The sequence below is a fragment of the Bubalus kerabau genome, chromosome 9 (assembly GCF_029407905.1).
Source record: "Bubalus kerabau isolate K-KA32 ecotype Philippines breed swamp buffalo chromosome 9, PCC_UOA_SB_1v2, whole genome shotgun sequence".
NCBI classification, from domain to species: Eukaryota; Metazoa; Chordata; class Mammalia; order Artiodactyla; family Bovidae; genus Bubalus; species Bubalus kerabau.
This window is the reverse complement of record NC_073632.1, coordinates 8,084,729-8,098,694: the sequence shown is the minus strand read 5'-3', so window position 1 is coordinate 8,098,694 and position 13,966 is coordinate 8,084,729. Positions and strand designations below refer to the sequence as shown.

Here is a 13,966-nt window from a genome sequence, read left to right as displayed (position 1 = left end):
TGCTGCGATTCATGGGGTGGCAGAGTCGGACATGACTGAGCGACTGATCTGATCTGATCTGATCCGATAATAACCATCAACACACTGTATAAAGCACATAAAACAGTCTTTTGAACTCTGGGATAGGGACAGGGTGGGATGCTTTGGGGGAATGGCATGGAAACATGTATAATGTCATATATGAAATAAATCTCCAGTCCAGGTTCGATGCATGATTCTGGATGCTTGGGGATGGTGCACTGAGACAACCCAGAGGGATGTTATCAGGAGGGAGGAGGGAGGGGGGTTCCGGATGGGGAACATGTGTATACCTGTGGTGGATTCATGTTGATATATGGCAAAACCAATACAATATTGTAAAGTAATTAACCTCCAATTAAAATAAATAAATTTATATTAAAAATAAAAATAATAAAAAAAAGGAAGTGCTTTCCTCTATCTCTCTTCTCACTCAAAATTACATTGGGTGAGAAAACATTTTGGTGTTGACTAATTTTCTGATGGTCTCCTTCACATCATTATTTCTAAGGCTGTAGATAAGGGGGTTTAGCATGGGGATCACTACTGTGTAAAGCACAGTGGTGACTTTGATGAAGAGCCATGAGCTTCTGGAGTTGGGTACACAGTAGAGAAGAAGCATGACCCCATGGAACATGGTGATGGCAGTCAGGTGGGAGGCACAGGTGGAGAAGGCTTTTCAGAGTCCACCAGCTGAAGGCAGCTTGATGATTCTGAGGATTATGAAAATATAGGAGGCGAGGATAATCAGGAGACTACACACCTCATTGAGAGTAGAAATGATAAAACATGTCATCTGACTGAAGTACGAGTCAGAGCAAGAGGCAGAGACAATGGCAGAATACTCACAGCCAAAGTGATGTATGACGTTAGAACTGCAGAAGGACAGCTCCAAAAGAGAATGTGTGATTATCAAGGAACACATTCCACCCCATGTGTAGGTTCCAGCGACCAGGAGACTGCAGAGCTTAGGAGACATAGCAACTGTGTAGAGCAGGGGGTTACAAACAGCCACAAACTGGTCATAGGCCATCACTGCTAACATGAACATCTCCATAATCACAAGTGTGCAACCAAAGAAGAATTGCATCATGCAACCCACATAGGAGATAGTCCTTGTGTCCACAACCAAGATCTCTAAGAATTTGGATGTGGTTACAGAAGAGTAACAAAAATCAAGAAAGGAGAGATGTCTGAGAAAGAAGTACATAGGGGTGTGAAGCTTGGGATTGATTCTGATGATCACAATCATACCCAGGTTCCCCACCACAGAGACAGTATAGACGGCCAAGAAGACCAAGAAGAGGGGCACCTGGAGCTGTGGGTATTCTGAGAAGCCCGAGAGGATGAAGGTGATTCCAGCACTCTGATTTCTCACATCCTTCATTATGGTTCCTGCCAGGGAAAACCAGAGAGTTCACCCTAAGCAACCAGATATGACAGAAAGAGAGGTTATTTTTTTCCCAGCCTGGACAGGGGACTGGTCTGCAGTGGTGAAGTCTAGGATTTCCCAGGAATGCGAATAAGACACGGTTGAAGCTCAAACAGTATACCATGTGTCTACAAGTGTGGAGCATGCAAGTCAGCTTCTGATGGAGGGGCAAGGAGAGGATGGACTGGGAAGAACTGAGTGTCACTGTGACTCAGAAAATGTTTGAATTTTCTCAACCTTCTCAGCTCTGTCTCCCTTTTCTCCACATGGATAATTCCTTTCTTTAGCTTCATTTAATTGAACTTGTTGATTGTGCTTGCAAATTCTTATGTTTGTTCAGGCCATTTTAACTGCTCAGGGTGTCCTCTGTTTTTCTCTCACTTTTCCTTAGTGCTCTCCGATCAGAGAGAGGCTTCCCAGGTAGTGTGGTGGTAAAGAATCCTCCTGATCGTGCAGGAGATGCAAGGGACATGAGTTCAATCCCTGGGTCAGGAATATCCCCAGGGAAAAGAACTGGCAACCCACTCCAGTATCCTTGCTGGGGAAATCTGATGGACAGAGGAGCCTGGCGGGCTACAGTCCATGGAGTCGCAAGTCACACAACTGAGAGATTCAACACCCACCTCATCAGAGAAGCCTCAGGTTTACCTTCCTTTAATGATTTCACCAACTGGCCAACCCTTGGTAAAATGTCCCATATTGTATCTCCTAGAGAATATGAATGATGTTAACAATCTATACTCTTTAGTCAGATCAACTTGCCTTCAAATTTAACCTCAGTCACTTATTAATATGTCTCTGACAAGTTAAGCTCTCTGAAATCTTACCTTTAGAATATAATTCTAAGAATTTGTTTTTACTACACAATTATGTATAAAATATAACTTAAATTAGTGAATTATTTTCTAAAATGTTTAAGACTTTAATTTCACATGTAATAATTGCCCCCCCCCCCCACCAAATTTAGTTTAGAATACTGGAGTGGGTAGCCATTCCCTTCTCCAGGGGATCTTCCCAACCCAGAGATTGAACCCAGGTCTCCCACATTACAGGTAGATTCTTTACCAGCTGACTCACAAGGGAAGACCAGAGATACTGGAGTTCGTAACCTATCCCTTCTCTGGCAGATCTTCCCAACCCAGGAATGAACTGGGGTCTCCATGCATTGTAGGTGGATTCTTTACCAACTGAGCTATCAGGGAAGTCCAACTTTAATTATTTTCTAAAACATTTAAGACTTTAATTTCACGTGTAATAAATGGCCCCCACCAAATTTAGTTTCTTCTCTTGTTTTCTAATGCTGTCTTTCATGTTTACTTTGAATTTGAAATATATAACCTCAAAATATTCTACAATGTGCACCACATAATTTTACGAAGTCTGAAATGGTGCAGAGAGTGACTAAGAAATAGAAAAAATGCATACACAGAGGAAATCTTTTTCTTACTTAATTCTTTTCTAATGTTTCCTTCTTAGCTACACATTTCCATTAATGTCTCAAGCCATCAAGGCATAAGTTTTGTTTTGTCCATTTTCCCCTGTCCTTTGCTGTATCTCTATGATTTCCTTTCCATCCAAGGTTAAGGCTGTGAAAAATGTAACCAGGGCAAAATGAACATATTCTTCAAAATACACTCCCATCTTTATTGCTATGCTTTTGAACTGTGGTGTTGGAGAAGACTCTTGAGAGTCCCTTGGACTGCAAGGAGATCCAACCAGTCCATTCTGAAGGAGATCAGCCCTGGGATTTCTTTAGAAGGAATGATGCTAAAGCTGAAACTCCAGTACTTTGGCCACCTCATGCGAAGTGTTGACTCATCGGAAAAGACTCTGATGCTGGGAGGGATTGGGGGGCAGGAGGAGAAGGGGACGACAGAGGATGAGATGGCTGGATGGCATTACTGACTTGATGGACGTGAGTCTGAGTGAACTCCGGAAGATGGTGATGGACAGGGAGGCCTGGCGTGCTGAGATTCATGGGGTCTCAAAGAGTGACTGAGGGACTGAACTGAAGTAAACTGAACTGAACACATCTGGTGGCTCAGAGATTAAAGCGTCTGCCTGGATTTCAGGAGACCCGGGTTAGATCCCTGGTTCGGGAAGATTCCCTGGAGAAGGAAATGGCAACCAACTCCAGTACTCTTGCCTGGAGAATCCCATGGGGGGAAGAGCCTGGTAGGCTACAGTCCATGGGATAGCAAAGAGTCGGACACGACTGAGCGATTTCACTTTCACTTTTCACCACACATCTATTTAGCAGCTGTCTTTATTTAGCCTACCTACAGCCATCCTTCAGGGCTAATTTCATTCAATCTTAATTTAAAATCATGCTCAAATGCTTACCCATATTCAAAATCATCTGCATACAATTTACCTGCAATCTGAATTCTTCTGTCTGGATTTCTGTGATCTCTAAAAGAACTAAACTACCAATGCAGCAGACATAAGAAACACGGGTTCTATCCCTGGGTTGGGAAAATCCCCTGGAGGAGTGTATGGCAACCACTCTCGTATTCTTGCTTGGAGAATCCCATGGACAGAGGAGCCTGGCGGGCTACAGTCCATAGGGTTGTTTATAAAGAGTCAGAAAGGACTGAAGCATCTTAGCAGGCACAGTATCACTGCATTATCTAGACTGATTGATAGCTACTTCTTTTGTTTTACTGAGTGCAGCAATTTTGATTTTTGTGCACAAAATACACACTTTTTGGTATATAAAAGCATTATTACCTTTTAATATCAAATACCAGGCAATATATTTCAGACTACTTTGGGGTTTAATTCAGAACTCAAGTTTGCTGTACTGCTCCAACTTGCTTTCACCTGCATGATTTTAAACTCAAAAAAATTAATGCAAAGTCTGGCATATCTCTCTACAGTTTTATAGATTTATTTTTAATATTTCCATGTTTTTTTATTTTTAATTGAAAACAAATACTACTACTTGAATGTCCACCAAGGACATCATTCAGCTACATAAGCAAAGTTCAAAACCAAATGCATCCCATGAATCTTAAAGATATAAAAAATAAGTTCAATATCTTGTGTTCTTCCCCTGAAATGAATGAAATGAATACCATTTCATTGCTACTAGGGTTGCATAGGTGTTACTCTGCCAAAAATATTGTTAATTTCAGAGTTTACCACATCAGAATTAAAGTAAATCACTTAATTTAAGCAACTCACCAGAAGCCATGTAGTCTTTATAGACTGACTTACTGAAGACTTCTTTAATTTAAATAAGAATCTTGAAAAGTATTTAACAAAAATACTTACATTTAATGAAAATTGTTTTAGCTTGTACTAAGAGTATTGTAACCTCTTCCAAAGTATATTTAAGTAAAGTCATTAAGAAAATTATGTTTTTTTCTCATTAAAAAATAGAGACACTCCCGAGGGTGAGCCATATTGTGAACTCAACTCAGGGACCATGCTGTATATTTATGTCTACCTGAGTGACTTTGCGGATTCACACCCCAGGCAATTGTGATTGGGGTGTTTTCTATGAGCTACAAACAAGGCAATTTAAAGAAAATTCCGTACTCCTCATTTAGAGTATAATTTATTTTAAATCATTAACCCATATAGGAAGCCTGAGCATGTTTATCTTCTCATCTTAGAAAAATAACCCTAGCAATCAGCCTGTTTATATTTATATTTATCATGGAAGACATGAATTTCAAAATTCAGAAAGAAAATCACAATTACTGTTCAATAGACCAAGCATAGTGTTGTTTCTGTGTTATGTTTATTTCAGTCTTTCCTCTAAGTTTTCTTATTTGAACATCTACATTTTGTAAAAATCACATTCAATATCACACTGAATAGAAATATATTATGGCATTTGCAGTTATTATTGTATCCCAAAATTTCCCTGTTTTATTAAAACTTGTTGAATATATATTTTTTGATAATGCAATTGATAAAACCTATCAATTATGTGGTATATGAATGGTCTGTTTCATCATAATAAACTGCTGCAGAATTAGTGGCTTGAAAAACACTCATTTATGAATTCACAATTTTGTATGCCCAAAGTTAGGCACAATACACCTGGTCCCTCTATTCAAGTTATTGCAAGGCTGAGATCGAAGTGCCATCAAGTTTCTCATCTAGAAATTGGTTCTCTTCCAAGCTCATTCATGTTGTTGGAATAATTCAGTTCCTTGAAGTTGTAGGAATAGGGTTTTGTTTCCTTGACATCTGTTTGGGGTTATTCACAGTTCCTAGAATCCACTCCTAGGTATCTGCTTTGTTTTCTCTGCATAAGTCACTCTCACACTTCAAATCTCTCTTTCAACACCCTCTTATAATTCATGCATCTCTTTAAAAAGGGATTCAAGCATTTTTAACAAATCATCAGATTACATGAGACCCACCAATCAGGATAGTCTTCTTTTCTTATGATCAACTGATTTAAAACTAGTTATAATTTAAAATTATTTGCCAGCAGCTCCCAGATTAATGTGCAATTGAATGGCTAGTTGAAGATATGTGTACACCAAATGGTAGGGAATCTTAAGGACTAGTTTACAGTTTTACTTGTCACTCATGAGGTCAACATTTTTGTACTCTCTCTATTAATACCTCATTCTATTTAAAATACCACCTACTTGCATAAATGTTTTACTTAAGAGAAGAAATTTGATGATCTGTGATTCCATCTTAAGAAGATAAAAAAGCAAACATCGTTTTTATTTTTTTATTTTTTTTTAATTTTATTTTATTTTTAAACTTTACATAACTGTATTAGTTTTGCCAAATATCAAAATGAATCTGCCACAGGTATACATGTGTTCCCCATCCTGAACCCTCCTCCCTCCTCCCTCCCCATTCCATCCCTCTGGGTCGTCCCAGTGCACCAGCCCCAAGCATCCAGTATCATGCATCGAACCTGGACTGGCAACTCGTTTCATACATGATATTTTACATGTTTCAATGCCATTCTCCCAAATCTTCCCACCCTCTCCCTCTCTCACAGAGTCCATAAGACTGTTCTATACATCAGTGTCTCTTTTGCTGTCTCGTACACAGGGTTATTGTTACCATCTTTCTAAATTCCATATATATGCGTTAGTATACTGTATTGGTGTTTTTCTTTCTGGCTTACTTCACTCTGTATAATAGGCTCCAGTTTCATCCACCTCATTAGAACTGATTCAAATGTATTCTTTTTAATGGCTGAATAATACTCCATTGTGTATATGTACCACAGCTTTCTTATCCATTCATCTGCTGATGGACATCTAGGTTGCTTCCATGTCCTGGCTATTATAAACAGTGCTGCAATGAACATTGGGGTACACGTGTCTCTTTCCCTTCTGGTTTCCTCAGTGTGTATGCCCAGCAGTGGGATTGCTGGATCATAAGGCAGGTCTATTTCCAGTTTTTTAAGGAATCTCCACACTGTTCTCCATAGTGGCTGTACTAGTTTGCATTCCCACCAACAGTGTAAGAGGGTTCCCTTTTCTCCACACCCTCTCCAGCATTTATTACTTGTAGACTTTTGGATCGCAGCCATTCTGACTGGTGTGAAATGGTACCTCATAGTGGTTTTGATTTGCATTTCTCTGATAATGAGTGATGTTGAGCATCTTTTCATGTGTTTGTGAGCCATCTGTATGTCTTCTTTGGAGAAATGTCTATTTAGTTCTTTGGCCCATTTTTTGATTGGGTCATTTATTTTTCTGGAGTTGAGCTGTAGGAGTTACTTGTATATTCTCGAGATTAGTTGTTTGTCAGTTGCTTCATTTGCTATTATTTTCTCCCATTCTGAAGGCTGTCTATTCACCTTGCTAATAGTTTCCTTTGATGTGCAGAAGCTTTTAAGGTTAATTAGGTCCCATTTGTTTATTTTTGCTTTTATTTCCAATATTCTGGGAGGTGGGTCATAGAGGATCCCGCTGTGATGTATGTCAGAGAGTGTTTTGCCTATGTTCTCCTCTAGGATTTTTATACTTTCTGGTCTTACTTTTAGATCTTTAATCCATTTTGAGTTTATTTTTGTGTATGGTGTTAGAAAGTGTTCTAGTTTCATTCTTTTCCAAGTGGTTGACCAGAGTTCCCAGCACCACTTGTTAAAGAGATTGTCTTTAATCCATTGTATATTCTTGCCTCCTTTGTCAAAGATAAGGTGTCCATATGTGCGTGGATTTATCTCTGGGCTTTCTATTTTGTTCCATTGATCTATATTTCTGTCTTTGTGCCAGTACCATACTGTCTTGATAACTGTGGCTTTGTAGTAGAGCCTGAAGTCAGGTAGGTTGATTCCTCCAGTTCCATTCTTCTTTCTCAAGATCGCTTTGGCTATTCGAGGTTTTTTGTTTTTCCATACAAATTGTGAAATTATTTGTTCTAGCTCTGTGAAGAATGCTGTTGGTAGCTTGATAGGGATTGCATTGAATCTATAGATTGCTTTGGGTAGTATACTCATCTTCACTATATTGATTCTTCCAATCCATGAACATGGTATATTTCTCCATCTGTTAGTGTCCTCTTTGATTTCTTTCACCAGTGTTTTATAGTTTTCTATATATAGGTCTTTAGATTCTTTAGGTAGATATATTCCTAAGTATTTTATTCTTTCCGTTGCAATGGTGAATGGAATTGTTTCCTTAATTTCTCTTTCTGTTTTCTCATTATTAGTGTATAGGAATGCAAGGGATTTCTGGGTGTTGATTTTATATCCTGCAACTTTACTATAGTCATTGATTAGTTCTAGTAATTTTCTGGTGGAGTCTTTAGGGTTTTCTGTGTAGAGGATCATGTCATCAGCAAACAGTGAGAGCTTTACTTCTTCTTTTCCAATTTGGATTCCTTTTATTTCTTTTTCTGTTCTGATTGCTGTGGCCAAAACTTCCAAAACTATGTTGAATAGTAATGGTGAAAGTGGGCACCCTTGTCTTGTTCCTGACTTTAGAGGAAATGCTTTCAATTTTTCACCATTGAGGATAATGTTTGCTGTGGGTTTGTCATATATAGCTTTTATTATGTTGAGGTATGATCCTTCTATTCCTGCTTTCTGGAGAGTTTTGATCATAAATGGATGTTGAATCTTGTCAAAGGCTTTCTCTGCATCTATTGAGATAATCATATGGTTTTTATTTTTCAATTTGTTAATGTGGTGTATTACATTGATTGATTTGCGGATATTGAAGAATCCTTGCATCCCTGGGATAAAGCCCACTTGGTCATGGTGTATGATCTTTTTAATGTGTTGTTGGATTCTGATTGCTAGAATTTTGTTAAGGATTTTTGCATCTATGTTCATCAGTGATATTGGCCTGTAGTTTTCTTTTTTTGTGGGATCTTTGTCAGGTTTTGGTATTAGGGTGATGGTGGCCTCATAGAATGAGTTTGGAAGTTTACCATCCTCTGCAATTTTCTGGAAGAGTTTGAGCAGGATAGGTGTTAGCTCTTCTCTAAATTTTTGGTAGAATTCAGCTGTGAAGTTGTCTGGACCTGGGCTTTTGTTTGCTGGAAGATTTTTGATTACAGTTTCAATTTCCGTGCTTGTGATGGGTCTGTTAAGATTTTCTATTTCTTCCTGGTCGAGTTTTGGAAAGTTGTACTTTTCTAAGAATTTGTCCATTTCTTCCTCGTTGTCCATTTTATTGGCATATAATTGTTGATAGTAGTCTCTTATGATCCTTTGTATTTCTGTGTTGTCTGTTGTGATCTCTCCATTTTCATTTCTAATTTTATTGATTTGATTTTTCTCCCTTTGTTTCTTGATGAGTCTGGCTAATGGTTTGTCAATTTTATTTATACTTTCAAAGAAGCAGCTTTTGGTTTTGTTGATTTTTGCTATGATCTCTTTTGTTTCTTTTGCATTTATTTCTGCTCTAAGTTTTAAGATTTCTTTCCTTCTACTAACCCTGGGGTTCTTCATTTCTTCCTTTTCTAGTTGCTTTAGGTGTAGAGTTAGGTTATTTATTTGACTTTTTTCTTGTTTCTTGAGGTGTGCCTGTATTGCTATGAACTTTCCCCTTAGGACTGCTTTTACCGTGTCCCACAGGTTTTGGGCTGTTGTGTTTTCATTTTCATTCATTTCTATGCAAATTTTGATTTCTTTTTTGATTTCTTCTGTGATTTGTTGGTTATTCAGCAGCGCGTTGTTCAGCCTCCATATGTTGGATTTTTTAATAGTTTTTCTCCTGTAATTGAGATCTAATCTTACTGCATTGTGGTCAGAAAAGATTCTTGGAATGATTTCTATTTTTTTGAATTTACCAAGGTTAGCTTTATGGCCCAGGATGTGATCTATCCTGGAGAAGGTTCCATGTGCGCTTGAGAAGAAGATGAAATTCATTGTTTTGGGATGAAATGTCCTATAGATATCAATTAGGTCTAACTGGTCTATTGTATCGTTTAAAGTTTGCGTTTCCTTGTTGATTTTCTGTTTAGTTGATCTATCCATAGGTGTGTGTGGGGTATTAAAGTCTCCCACTATTATTGTGTTAGTGTTAATTTCTTCTTTCATACTTGTTAGCGTTTGTCTTACATACTGCGGTGCTCCCGTGTTGGGTGCATATATGTTTATAATTGTTATATCTTCTTCTTGGATTGATCCTTTGATCGTTATGTAGTGACCATCTTTGTCTCTTTTCACAGTCTTTGTTTTAAAGTCTATTTTATCTGATATGAGTATTACTACTCCTGCTTTCTTTTGGTCCCTATTTGCATGGAAAATCTTTTTCCAGCCCTTCACTTTCAGTCTGTATGTGTCCCCTGTTTTGAGGTGGGTCTCTTTTAGACAACATATGTAGGGGTCTTGTTTTTGTATCCATTCAGCCAGTCTTTGTCTTTTGGTTGGGGCATTCAACCCATTTACGTTTAAGGTAATTACTGATAAGTATGACCCCGTTGCCATTTACTTTATTGTTTTGGGTTCGAATTTATACACCATTTTTGTGTTTCCTGTCTAGAGAATATCCTTTAGTATTTGTTGGAGAGCTGGGCAAACATCGTTTTTAATCTCACAATAAATAGGAGGAAAAATGAGAATGGTGATCAACAAAATAGAAAATGGACAGTGAAATAGAAATAAGTGATTGAGCAAAACTAAAATTCTGATGTTTAAAATGATACATAAAATCAATCATCTGTTAGATAAATTGATTACAAATAACAGATCATAACACAATTGCTACTCAAGAAAAAAATGGGACTTCATTACAGATACTGTCAATGTAGAAAAAAGAATTAGGGAGTATTATGTATAATTTTCTTCCAAAAAATTTGACTACCTAGTTGATGTAGAAAAATAATTTGAACCATACAAATAAACTTACCAAAGATGAAATGCAAAATATGAATAGCCTCTATCTTCTTATGAAATTGCATTTTCAGTTAAAAATCTTCCTACAAGGAGAACCTCAGTCCCATACTGCTGCTGCTGCTGCTAAGTCACTTCAGTCGTGTCCGACTCTGTGTGACCCCATAGATGGCAGCCCACCAGGCTCCCCTGTCCCTGAGATTCTCCAGGCAAGAACACTGGAGTGTGTTGCCATTTCCTTCTCCAATGCATGAAAGTGAAAAGTGAAAGTGAAGTCGCTCAGTCCTGTCCAACCCTCAGTGACACCATGGACTACAGCCTTCCAGGTTCCTCCATCTATGGGATTTTCCAGGCAAGAGTACTGGAGTGGGGTGCCATTGCCTTCTCCACAGGCCCATACTATTAAATGGTAAACTCTGTCAAGCATTTAAGTAATAAACAGCACACACACAAAAAACATGCATGGATATTTGAATAAACAGAGCAATAAGAGATATATGCAACACTTTTTCTTCATCCCATTAATATAGCTCATACTCAAAGTGGAGGCATTGGGATTTGAATTCAGTCAGTCTGGCCCCAGAGTTTGTGCTCTTAGTTAAAAAGTTATGTCATTTGATTGCAACTGGGCCACAAAGATTCTTAAAGGATAAGTTTATGATCATGGGTTTTATAGTCTCACAACTGGGAAGGTGTCGGTTGAAGGAACGACTTGATTAGAATGTTGCTCCAGAAGGATGATTCAGACAGGAAGGGGAGGAGGGGCTAGAGGAAGAAATAAAACTGGAAATGTTATTTAAACTTGATGCTATTACTATCTTGCCTATACCTTGTGTGAAACATGTACTTAGGATTGTGTTTATTTGTATGTGACAGCTCTCTAATTCCCAAACATCCATGTACATAAGAATATTCAAAGAGACTTGTTTAAAAATGACCATTCCTGGGTTTCTCTGCCAAATATCCGTGAGTTCAACTGATTTCCCAGGTGCTTCTGACAGAGGTTCTAAAAAACCTCTATGATAGAAACCAAAGATTTCTGGATTTGATTTTCAGCTACAAATATCTAGAACCCAGCGTTGTGCAAGCACAATGATAGAATTCTTTGGCCTGCTTCCTGATCTTCAGGAGCTCAGGATTTGGTTGAAGAGGCAAAGACAACTCAATCAGCAGTGTGCAAAACCTGAAAATGATTAATTAGCTCAGAATGTGTGAATCATAACTTCATAGTTTAAAAACTGATAGCTGAGATGCGGGTTACTGGCAGCCATAAGTATGTATATGTGTGTGTGTGTGTGTGTGTATATATATATATATTTGTCCCCCAGTAAAAAATGCATTTCTCAAGGAGGCAAAAATTGTAAATGAAGGTGTGAAGTTTATTTTTAGAGACATAGCAAAACAAGTGGGAGAGCACACAGAGAAACTGTTAAGATCGAAGCAAGGCAGAGAGGCACACCAGGAAAGAAAGCGTGTGGGTGTCCCCTACGGTGAAGAGGAGCCACCACCAATATTTCGGATCGCTTTCTGAATTTTTGGACATCTCTGGTGTTTCATGGGTTTCCCTGGTGGTTCAGAGGTAAGGAATATATCTGCAGGCAGAGGACATGTGTTCTATCCCTGTATCGGGAAGATCCCCTGGAGAAGGAAATGGCAATCCACTCCAGTATTCTTGCCTGGAGAATCCTATGGATAGAGGAGATTGGCCGGCTACTGCCCATGGGGTTGCAAAAGAGTCAGATATGACTTAGTAACTAATCAACAACCATCAACACCAACACCAGACAAAGATGTTGTAAACAAACAAAAAACATAGATCAAGATAACTAATGTACTTCATCACAGAAATACTGAATGAAATATTAGAAAATAAAATATCACAGTATATGATAGGAAAATAAACAATGACTCAGATGGAAAGAAAATAAAATGATTACCTGTATAACAGTAAACAAGATATATAAGAAAATTCCTTCAACCTGATAAAGATCATCTACAAAAATACCTCTAGCTAATATTATGTCTAGTGTAGAAACAGAAAATAGGAAAAAATCCTACATAAAGTAAAATAACTTGATTTTCTCCTAACTCTGTGTATAACAGCCAAGAAAATAATGTCCTTAACCACTTTTAATTAACATCTTATTTTAGATTTTTGTTGAATAAGGAAAGAAAATTATAATTACTGAAAAGTAGAAAGTAAAACTGTCTTTATTTGCCAGCTAGATTCTGTATATAGAAAGTCCTAAGGAATCTACAATGAAAATATGAGAAAATAATAACAGAACGCAGTAGTGTTGCATAAATGAGTATATATAAAAATATCAATTGCATCATTGTGTTCTAATGGTGAGCAAATAGAAATGACTATTTAAAAGTGTAATTTGCAAGACTTATTCATGCAAACACGTATGTGTGTGTGTGTTGTCTCTCAGTGGTGTCCGCTCTTTGCAATCCCATGGACTGTAGCCTGCCAGGGTCCTCTGTCCATGCAGTTCTCCAGGCAAAAATACTGAAGTGGGCTACCATTTCCTTCTCCAGGGGATCTTCCTGACCCAGGGATTGAACACAGGTCTCCTGCAAGCATAAGGATTATCAAGAAACTATTGATAGCTAAGTTGTAACCCCTGAATACCTTCATTACACCAAAAGAAAGTCATTTCTGGTATTCATCATACTGGTCAACAGGTCATATTTTTCACAATGATAACCTATTTTTGACATTCTATATTCTAACAAGAAAGTGATAATGTTAGTCAGTCAGTCGTCTGACTCTTTGAGACCCCATGGACTGTATTCCACCAAGCTCCTCTGTCCATGGAATTCTCCATGCAAGACTACTGGAATAGCTGACCATTCCATCTCCGGGGGATCTTCCCAACCTACAGGTAGAACCCTGGTCTCATGCATTGCAGGTGGATTCTTTACCATCTGAGTCCCCAGAGAAACTCATACTCTTATCAGGAAGAGGTTAATTTCTACTCAAGACATGGATGCTAGAAACATTTGTCACAGCCGTCTAAGAAGTATGAACTTTTCAATTAAAACTCTAGGGAACTTCTTTTGGATTTGTACATTCTTGAGAGATGTTAATTTAGATATATGCATAGTATTACAGCCAAAAAATTTTAAAATTAATCACAGTAATTTCAATAGCTAATATTAGGATTACTTAAAGTTTCTTGTAGCTAATAACAATTTTATTAAATGTGAGTTGAGAAAAATCAACCATTCAGAGT

The 13,966-nt window shown here is 37.9% G+C and overlaps 1 pseudogene; it reads right to left on the bottom strand.

Annotated features, from left to right (window-relative positions):
- Positions 1-457: 457 nt before the first annotated feature.
- On the bottom strand, positions 458-1,405 carry LOC129659951 (olfactory receptor 1165-like; annotated as a pseudogene).
- Between the last annotated feature and the right edge of the window lie 12,561 nt (positions 1,406-13,966).